The sequence below is a fragment of the Pygoscelis adeliae genome, unplaced genomic scaffold (assembly GCF_000699105.1).
Source record: "Pygoscelis adeliae isolate BGI_AS28 unplaced genomic scaffold, ASM69910v1 Scaffold57, whole genome shotgun sequence".
Lineage (NCBI taxonomy): Eukaryota > Metazoa > Chordata > Aves > Sphenisciformes > Spheniscidae > Pygoscelis > Pygoscelis adeliae.
The window spans coordinates 2169293-2179746 of NW_008825615.1; positions in this window are offsets into that span (position 1 = coordinate 2169293).

Genomic DNA, 10454 nt, shown 5'->3' on the forward strand with positions numbered 1-10454 from the left:
AGTCCTTCTCGGCAGGGCTGCTCTCAATCCCTTCATCCCCCAGCCTGTATTGATACTGGGGGTTGCCCCGACCCAGGTGCAGGACCTTGCACTTGGCCTTGTTGAACCTCATGAGGTTCACACGGGCCCACTTCTCGAGCTTGTCCAGGTCCCTCTGGATGGCATCCCGTCCCTCTGGTGTGTCAACTGCACCGCTCAGCTTACACAGCACCTGCCATTCAAGAGGAAAATATTTAGGTTAGATGTCCTCAGTTTGGAAAAGTGACAGCAGAAAATTGACATTACAGAGTGACCGACAGTATTGTAAATGGCATGGCAAAGACGAATAAGAAATCATTATTTACTGTTTGGAGGTAGACACACTGTCTTTGGACCTACCCTTTGCCCTGTGCAACCTGTGAAATTTTCAGATGCTTAAAATGCCTGTACAGAAGTAGTTTTTAACACTGCATGCAGTTCAGTTATGGAAGCCAGAAAGAATCAGACAGATTTATGGGAGGCAGGTCTATCTCAGGTTATGAATCATAGTGGATGTCAGTGTAGGACATCACTAAGCCACTGATTTCTAGAGGCTGGGAAGGTGGGTGAAGCTTTACATGTCTTGTGTTAGTATTCTGTCACTTCATGCCTGCTGCCAACCACTGTTAGAAACAAGATACTGGGTTTGAGTGATCTTCAGCTTTTCACAATGACAAGCTCATGTTTATGTTCTCCAGAGGGCTTAACAACTCATAGGACATCTTACCAGGTATTGAATTCAAATATTAAAGTTACAGACTGAAACACTACAAAGCAAACAAATGAATAAGCAGTGAAAACTCATGTTCCCATCGCAGGATTGCCAAATTATCACCTGGTATCTTGAATAGTGTTTTTAATCTCCAGCATACTTTACTTATTAGTTGGTGGAAGGGTGGCAAGTCTACAAAGGAAATTATCCTGAGCTTCAGAAAATAAGGTATGTTCCCCTTAGGGCAGCAACAGATTCGGGTTACCCTTACTGTACACTCTATAAATGGGTATATTTAATGAAATAAGTTTGAATGTTTCAACAAAGCTGAATCACTAGCATTAATATAAGCGTAACTAAAGTTATATCAGCACCTTTGTTCTGAAATTGTATGTCAGCAGGTCAGTTTCAAAAGTGTATTTTGGACACAAGTTTCATCAAGTGAAAAAAAGCCCCTGTGCTCAGGATAGTCCTAGAAAGGCAGCTCCAGAGCATGCAGCTACACTCAGAACTCCTGACTTCATGCTCCAGGCTCCTGCTCTCCACCTCCCTCCGGAGGAGCCTGGAGCTCTCGGTGGTTAGAGAGCAAGGGAATGCCTTGGACCAGCCTCCCAACTAAGGCACCCTTTCACATGTCTGCTGAAATGAATCTGGCTGTTTTCCGCCTTCTTACACCTCTCTAAATGGCCACATTTTAAAATACACGCATACACAGCGCACACAAGAACATTTCACATTTGGTTTTTGCAATGTAATGGTTTTGCTTGCTTTGTTATGGTTTCTTGCACCAGATGTAGGAATGCTGACACATATGGAAAAGAAAATCAGCTACAGCAAGAGCGAGCTACCAGTCGTTGTTGCAGGTTCCTCAGAGATAGGTGAATAAGATTAAAGACAACGTCAACCAACTGCCAGAATGATTTAGAGAACCACTAGCATTTCCTCCTTCCTTCTAATCTCCCTCAGCCCAAAACAGCGTAATGCTGGGCCATGCTTGCTCGGTTCTTCAAAGAAAGCAATTCAAGAAAAAAAATCCTATGATGATAGCCAGTAATTAAAGATCCTGTTGTCAATGTTGCAGGATTATAGTAATTAAAAGAAATTTAAGCCTCTTCACCGCCCGGTTTGGATCTCTTCACCAAGCACTTAGGGAGATTAAACTGACCTCTTACTAGGAGTCCAGCCTTAGAGATGTTACACAGGACAAACATCACAGGACAAAGTTTTAAAATCTCTCCATATTAGGGGAAAACTTGGAAGTAGGATGGAAAGGCTAGTGAGGATCTGCTTACTCCTGGTTTACAACCTAGCGCAGTGTCCTGCACTCCACCCCAGCCTTACTAAATGTCATCAGTTCCTCACCCCTGTTTTCCTGGGAGCCTCAGCGGAGACAACATGGACTCATTTGAACTAGCTTTAATCTCACCAGCCTGCGGACCTGTGGCTGGTCCACTAGGCACAGTAATGGCTGCAGAGAGCTGCATGGGATGCAGAAAACACCAACAGCTCTGACATCTGCCCTGCTCGGCTGCTGCCATGCCTGAGGTGAAGACATGTGGGGCAATGCCTCCTGCAGAGACAGCTGGCCAGAGCCTTTCTGTAGCACACCCCTGGTCCTCCTCCTCCTCTTCCTCTGCAGCAGCAGCACCGACTCGTACTGCTGAGAAGCTCGGAGGCAGCACCACGTGCGCAAGCGGCCATGGTGGTGCAGAAAGCAAGGTGGCTGACTGCCCGCAGTCTTAGCCAGCCTCTCAGCTGGGTTTCGCAGCTCTGGCCACTGGCCTCCTCCCAACACATCAGCCACCTTATTTAAAACTAGCTTAAGTATGCTGCACTGCACTGCGCTTCCAGCCGCACTCGCCATCCCAACCACACCACACCACAGGCAATCTTGGCTCTGGAGATAACCCATTGCCTGTGTGGTCATGCACAGAAAACTCTGGTTTTCAAAAGTGTTGACTCAACCCCTGAAGCAGGCATTAGGATCACTTACAGAAGCATATAGAATACTTTGTTTCAGCGCTCAATGGTCTGTTTGTGTGTTTACCAACTGGAGGGGGTTGTAGCATGCAATTTTGCCAAGGCAAAAAGGTGTTCCAAGAAGAGCAGCAGCAGCTGTAAGCAGGCTCTGGGAATTAAATAATGGCATCTTATAAAACTTCACAAATTGAGCCAATAAGTGTGCAATAAGTCAGTTTTGAAATTACTGTCTTATATCAAGTTTCTCTAATAAAAGTCAAATTTGTGCTTAGAAAAGCTTAAAGCCCATATGTAGGAAAACTTTATAACTCTAATGGGAGCCATGATAGAGCAGCATGTTAGTAAATACATGTGTAAGCAGCACAGTACAAAGGGAAAAGTAGCAATATGTTAATTATCTCCCTCCTGTATTATTTTTGGTTGTCACTGTGGATGCCACTGCAGCGAAACACATGCACGTTCCTGACAGCTGCTCTGTTCCACGAGGAATAAAACAGCAGGAAGACTGGCAATGTGAAAGAGAGAAAACAGAGGCTTTTCTTCTATAAAAATTCATTACGTGTCCACCCAGAGATAGAAATAACCTTTTTATGTTCTCGGTGACTGATTCAGAGGCAACTTTTTTAAAGGAGATATATGGGTTGGAAAAGAAAGCTGTCTGATGCTGGAGAACTAGTCTGTAGGGATACACTCCTTATTAACAGCCAGAGGTTCTCACTTGGCTTGGAAGTGTTGCAAACGGTGTGCCAGCATTGACAGAGAGGTAGACTCTCGCATCCAGAAGGGCCTGTATGGCCTCTGGCAGGCTCATTCAGCGAGCGTGGAGCCAGGCTGGAATCCACTTCTGCACCAATAAGTGAGAAAGGTGAGCAAGGCTGTTGCTGCTTTGCAGGTGTGAGACTTGGACACTGTGCAGAAGACACGTCCCATCGTTGGAGACGTTCCAGCCGTGCCGTGCAGAGCACCACCGAGTAATGGCAACTCAACCAGTAGCTAACTGCATTTGCCAAATGGGCAAACTTTCCATTGCCCTAAATAAAAGTGGGCAAACTCTTTTTTCTTGCATTTTTCCTTAGCCACAGTACAAAACAGCACCACTCTGTCCTGTCCAAACAAGGTAACCACTGCTCTATCGGTTGAGGTATAATAATAAAGGTTCAGCTGAAATGAGCCAGGCACGATCTTCAAGGACAGATATTAGTCCTCTCATTTGAGCTTTTAGAGAAAAAAAGCATCTAACAGAGCACCAAGATAAAGGACACCGTAGGCCTTTTTCCACTGAAAGAGCATACCCTTAAATAGGAAATGTGTAAAGACAAAGGACTGAGCAGTTTGACAAGGTAGTTTCACATGCTGAGTTAATCTAGTAAATTATGGGATAAAAAGAGAACATTACACAAGCAGTCATCCCTGCATCCTCCAAACCTCACCAGTCTACCACACCACGGAATCACCTTCTCACCTCGAAGACATAATGGGGCAAATAGAAATGTTTCCAAAGTTATCCAAAAACTACTTTGGCCAATCCACAAAGGTGTGGATAACTAAACTGGAAATGTTGCATAAAAAGGGTGACAGAGTACCTAAGTCCAAAAGGACATTCAAGGCTACAAGTCTCAATGAGTCCAGAGTTAATAATCTAATTCCCACAGTAGGATGGGTCTTTAAGATATACCTCTCTCTTCACCATTTCTTAGCTTCTATGACTCCGGTTCATTGGATTTTGTGGTTTCCATTCTGAGGCACTTGACCCATGCACTGCACTGCATAAGCACCAATCCGAATATCTTTATTAGATAATGTCTAAAACTTGGGCATTACAATGCCTACTTCTTTTTATGGAGCTACACTTGGATTTAATGTAGTAGACCAGGTCACCTGTGTTTTGTTTTGGGTTTTTTTTTGCCATTTTGAGTTATTAGACAAGGCCACTTCAAAGATTTCCTTTGCCTTTGAGAAAAAAAATGTAGCTTCTATAACCTTTGCTTATCACCAGGTCTCCTTGAGACCTACTGTTCTTCAGATTACGGCATGCTGTGCTTTTAGAAGTAGACAAATTATATCCTCTTCCTGTGATATGGTGACTAAAACTGTATAAACAAGTGTTTCAGATAGCAACGTGTAAACAACGCGCCAGGTCATCCCAGTGTCCAAATATAACAGGAATGCAAAATTTCCTAGGCCACAGTGAGGGTGTGAGCAAAGTAACTCCCCAAATATGTAGGGGCTCTGGAGGTCAGAAAGATTGCTTTACCTGTTGTTCTCCACATAACTTTGGTCATCACAAGAGTATGCAAGTACAGAAGTCTCTTTCCTTAGCATGGTATCTGTTATATATGGCTGGTTGTCTGAACAAGAGTCATGTATATGGCAGTGGTTTGTTTTGCTTTGTGTTTTCCTTTTGTGTTTTGCTTTTCAAGTACACAGAGAGGACGGTTGTGTTGGAGACAATAGGTCATGGATGCATACTCTGCTCATCAGTCAGGTGCGGATGGTCCTCCTTTCTCGTAATAGGTTATTCCATGGACACGGATGGTCCCTGTCACTGCCAGGGCCTTCAAGGTGAAGCCAGGCAGCCATCCATGGTCTTCCCTGCCAGACCTCTTAGCCAGTCCTCTGGAAAACCTTAGAGCAGGTCCTGGCTTGTTTTGCAAACAAGCATCAAGACCTTGAATTTGATTCATAATTCAGGGGAAAAACAGTTTTCCCACACATCCTTAAGAGGGAAGAGCTGCCTAGAACTCCATGGTCCAGATTTTGGGCAGCCTAATTCTACGTAAATCCCTGTGCTTAGGGTTTCCTGTGGCTGGCTCTAGACCTTTGGGCATCCTATGCAATACAAAACACTAAAAAAGGGGTTTTGGAGGGAAGTGAGGCTGACTGAACCTAGGCCTGTAGGTTTTCACATCTAGAGGTGTTTTTTTTCCCATGTTTTATTCTACAATATGACCAAGACAGGCAAGAAGTGTCCTGGTTGAGAGCAAATTACACAACAACCTGCTGCAAATAGTCTGAGCTAAAACACCTGACTTTCGATAGGACTTTCAACTCTAGGATTCTGGATCCAGCTGCTGGTTTTCAATTTTGGCTGCAACACAGGGGCAGAAAGCTGCAGCCTCTGTTGAGTACAATAAGAGGAGCATCCAGAGATATTTTTGTCAGATGTTGTGAGAAGGGCTAAGGTAAACAGAGTCCCAAAATCCAGTATCTGAAACAGCAAGTCTTGCCTGTACCTTCACAGCATTTTATCTCTGGCATTGCAGATTTTTTACTCATCCTCTTGATCTTTTTATGTGTGTGCATGTATACTACAAAATGGAAGGGTCTGGAGCAAATAGTACAGTTTGGTTTAGTACAATAATCCTGACAAATCCATAAAGTTGTAGTAGAATTTAAGTTGGATTCTGTTAGTACAATAAATACACAATGTTTTCAAAAATATTTGTATTTTTCCATGAAAAGATGACAATCTATCCCTAGCTTTTGAAGTTCTTTTGCCTTTGAGATGATCAGGTTCCACAAATGTGTAACCAAGAGGTTTGGCCATTGTTTTTTTCACAGCATGCTTTGCTCCTAAATTGGAAAATATCGCTGTCTCCATATTTCATGGTATTCTGGGGAATACAAAGTGAGCTCTTTTATGGACTAGGACAGAGCGGCATTGGAACAGCATGTGCAGGAAGTCACAGTGTGACCACTGGGGATACGGTGAGATGCAAAAAACTCACATTTCTACTTACAGTGCTATCTGGGAAGCAATTTCCCAATAATATAAGAAGATATATGGATAGTCTGACCTATTTTTTTGTAGAGACTCACTGCAGCTGAGTATTTCCTGTAGTGACCTGGATCCAATATCATAGAACCTAATAAATCAGTTAATATTTCAGGTAACTAAAATATTAAAAGATGCCTTAAAGATTTAAAATTTTTCCACACATCATACTCCAGCTTAACAAACAAAAGTAATATGAAACATGTAAAAATTCCCCTCCTTTATTAATTTTTCATTCTTTTTTTTTTTTTTACTTGACAGCTATCCAACTAAGCAAGGGGAAGCCATGACCTTAGAAAGCGCTTTTCTCTTTACCAGAGTGTTCAGAGACAATGTCTGTGGCACATTTAAGTGATACATAATCCCCAGTTCTTCCCCTCAGTCTCTAAGGAATAAACAGAATCTCTTGTTGTGGTAAGAACTATTCCCCAGAATACAGATTTCATCTATTCGGTGTGTATCTAATGCTGTTCAGTTATTAAACATCCTATTTAGTTCTGATCTGTCCACAAATACAGGATTTTCTTCTGTGATTTGACTCAAGAATACAAATTTTCATTTGTGTCACATAGGCTCCATGGTGATCCCTTACTTCTCCTACGTATGGAGACTCCATATAACCACTCCAGGAATAAATATACTTGGAATAGACCCAACTCCTTTCACTTTGTCAGGCTCTGCTGACCATGATGTAACAGCTGCTTAGCCCAGGAGAATCTTTCCATTAAAAATGAAAAAAAAAATAAAAATTGAAGCCTTCCTATTGTTTTCCTAAAACAAAAGGATCCCAGTTTCATAAAGCCAAGGCTTTTGTATTAATCAGAGATTCTGTTAATCTTTGCCAGCCACTACATTTCTTGGCAGTTCAAGGAGCTGAAACAGTTAATTCAACATGATCTCTTAGAAAGAGCCTAGTAGCAGAAAAGGGTTGACTGAAGGCATTTTCCTGTACTCAGGGTTTTAGTTAATTTTATACAAAACAACTAGGATGACACGCTATTATGGAAAAGGTCATAATTCATTCCAGTCCATTTGCAAGCCAGGAATTCTAGGATTTGTATAAGTCTTTTGTAAAATGGCCAATTTCATGTTGAGCATGCAAACACTCAGAACTGCAACTGTCAGGAGACAAAATTCACCGACAGCCGAATGGAATTAAACTCAAAAACATGCCAGTAACCGTCTTCTAGACTAGATAAGCATAAAAAGAAATTTTACAAAAAATGGTTGTGCCACCAAAGTAATATTTTGCCATTGATCCATAGGTATGAATTCAACCCCAAAATCCATAAAGCGCAAGGCTTTGCATTTTTCATGAACCTCTGATGCAGGCTTCTATGCTTTTCAAGGTATCCTGCCTCTCCCAGCCCTGCAGAGAAACATGCAAACTAAAAGTCCTTGGTGTAGCCATAGCTGACATCCTAGTTACTGATTTTAGTTGTTTTTTCTATTTGCAAATATTCTATCAACAGGCTGTAATTTGACTGCTTATTCCTTTAATTTCATGTAATTTCATTTTCAGGTTACAGACTGGACACACGACATTCACTGCAAGTATCAAGCAAAATCCATCTAAGACTTGAGATAAGATTTCAGATCATCACTGATAAAGGAGTAGACAAAGACTTACCTTTGTGTTTCCATGCTGAAATTTAACTACATAATGTCATTATGTTTACACATATACCTAATGCTAGAAGTTAAGTAGTTAAGTTTGCAGCTGGATAAGGGACTTGTCACAGGAGGAACATATAAATGCTCTTCAGCATTTTTTTTACTTTAGAATAAAGAATAAAAGGGGTTTTTATTTCGTTTATCTGGTTGATTTTTTTTTTTTTTTTGCATAAATTTGGACCTGACAACATCAGGTTTATGAACACATCAGGTTTATGAGCCCGTAGTTTATGAACACATTTTGCTTATAACAAATTGTTTATAGATTGGGAAATGTTAAAAAAAAGCCCCAAACCCTAACTGTTCACAGTGACATTTTATAAAAAATATTTTTATTTTTCCTAATTAAAACAGATTTAAATTCCAAAATATCCTTCCGTTTTGTTTTTTAAAAAAAGTTTAAAAAGTCCTCAGACCTATAGGTGTCCCTGATATTTTAGGATTTTACCTGTGCCCACCAAAAATATCTGAATGTTTTAGGTTTGGGTTAACTTGATTCCCTCCCCCCCCTCCCCTGAACTGCAAACAAATCAGCCATCCTGGAAGAGCTCAACAGAAAGACAAAGCAGTCACAAGCTTCAGTCTGAAATTAGCCTGAATTTCGGTCCCCCTCAACGCCGCAAGCCTAAAGCCATGGCAGGGCGGGAGCTGCCTGCAGTGGTGGTGGTAGTAGGAAGGTGGTGGTAGTGGAAGGTGGTGGTACCTTCCTGCGGGGAGGCAGCCCCCTCGGACAGCCGGAGCGCGTGGCCGGGGTCAGGAACCCCTTCAGCCACCCGATATTAATCTGCTGCCCTGTGTGAGTCAGAGCCCAAAGACTCCCCAGGGCAGAATCGCCATTTCATAGCAACCTTTCTCGGTATGCTCTAAATTTGGCCAAGTCAAGCAGCTGCAATCCTACGTTAGTCATTTGGCAGGCAGGTTGATCCTGCAATTTGTTGAGCACACATAGTACTCCTTTAATGTAGTCCATTAAACAAACCTCGATGCATGCGAGCAGTCCTCAGATTCAGTGGGAATACTGCAGCGATTGAGAGATTTTGGTTTCAAGGGCCCCATCCTGGCAAGTACGTGGGGATTTTGCCATCGAATTCCACCAGTCGGGGGGGGGGAGATACTCCAGGATCAGGTCGACTCTGTAACAACGTGGACGAAAAAATGCTTTTAGGTGTCATGTGTGGTTGTTCCAGCATTGTTTTTCTGCTACAGAAAAGTTTTCTGCACACAAAGTCTGCATTTTCACTTTGTAATGTTACAATTACAGTCTGTGCCAGTGTCTGCTTGGATCCACTATGAAAGTGGGGGTAAAACTGAAATGACTCGAGTTGAAGGTGATGCATGTTTGCAAAGGCTTAAAATGCCTTTTTCTCCTAACTCCGCACAACACATATCCTCCTGGCTAATCCCATGAACCCAGGGAACAAAAAGCTGCTTCACACAGTCTGGCTCATTTGGATAATGAAATATCCAGAGGAATTAGGTCTGGGGAAATGCTCTGATTTGCAGTTGTTTGAAGGCAGGACAAGTTAATAGTGTCACTGGTGAAGATAATCCAAGGAATTTCAGAGATAAACAGGGGCTGAAATGTCCCTGGTTTAATGGATAGCTGATGTTACACCTTGTTATTTTCTTAAAAAAGTCTGCACTTATAAAGACTGTCAACAGCAATGGATATAGCAGACTTGAGCCTCCTCATATCCACCAGACAATCCTGTTCTTACCCAGCTATCTCATATTCTTTGACTTGCAGCTACTTTTCTGATATATGCTGCTACATGTCAGTGCTGACCTACCTCAATTTCAGTGCATGTGGCTATTGCTGTTCCCAGAGCACTGATAGCCGGCTAGAGGCTCTACCGTGGAGCAGAAGAAAAGGTCACTACTGAAATAGCTTTCCAACTACAGGCCCTGTCGGCAGGGGCAGATGCATCTTCTCACACACACCCCACATCCCTCTCAAGTCAGGGGGCTCCAGGAGAGGCAGACAGGTCTACCTGCAGGGAGAAACAGAGAAAAGGCACAGATACACCCCTGATAGGAGACATGGGTCAAGAGAAGGGGAAATAAAAGTGCCCTGGAATAAGCCTTGCTCATTATGAGGGTCTGGAAGCTGGTTTGGGTAATTTTTTTCCTCTGACCTGTAAATGCCTCTTTGAAAAGAGGAGATACAAGCCATTTAGGAAAAGTGTATTTTACGGAAGTGGTTAAAAGAAAAGAATATGAAGGCAGAGCCAGCCAGTCACTCCAGGCAAAGGAGAAAATATTTATCAAAGTTGTTTTAATAGCAGAAATAAACAT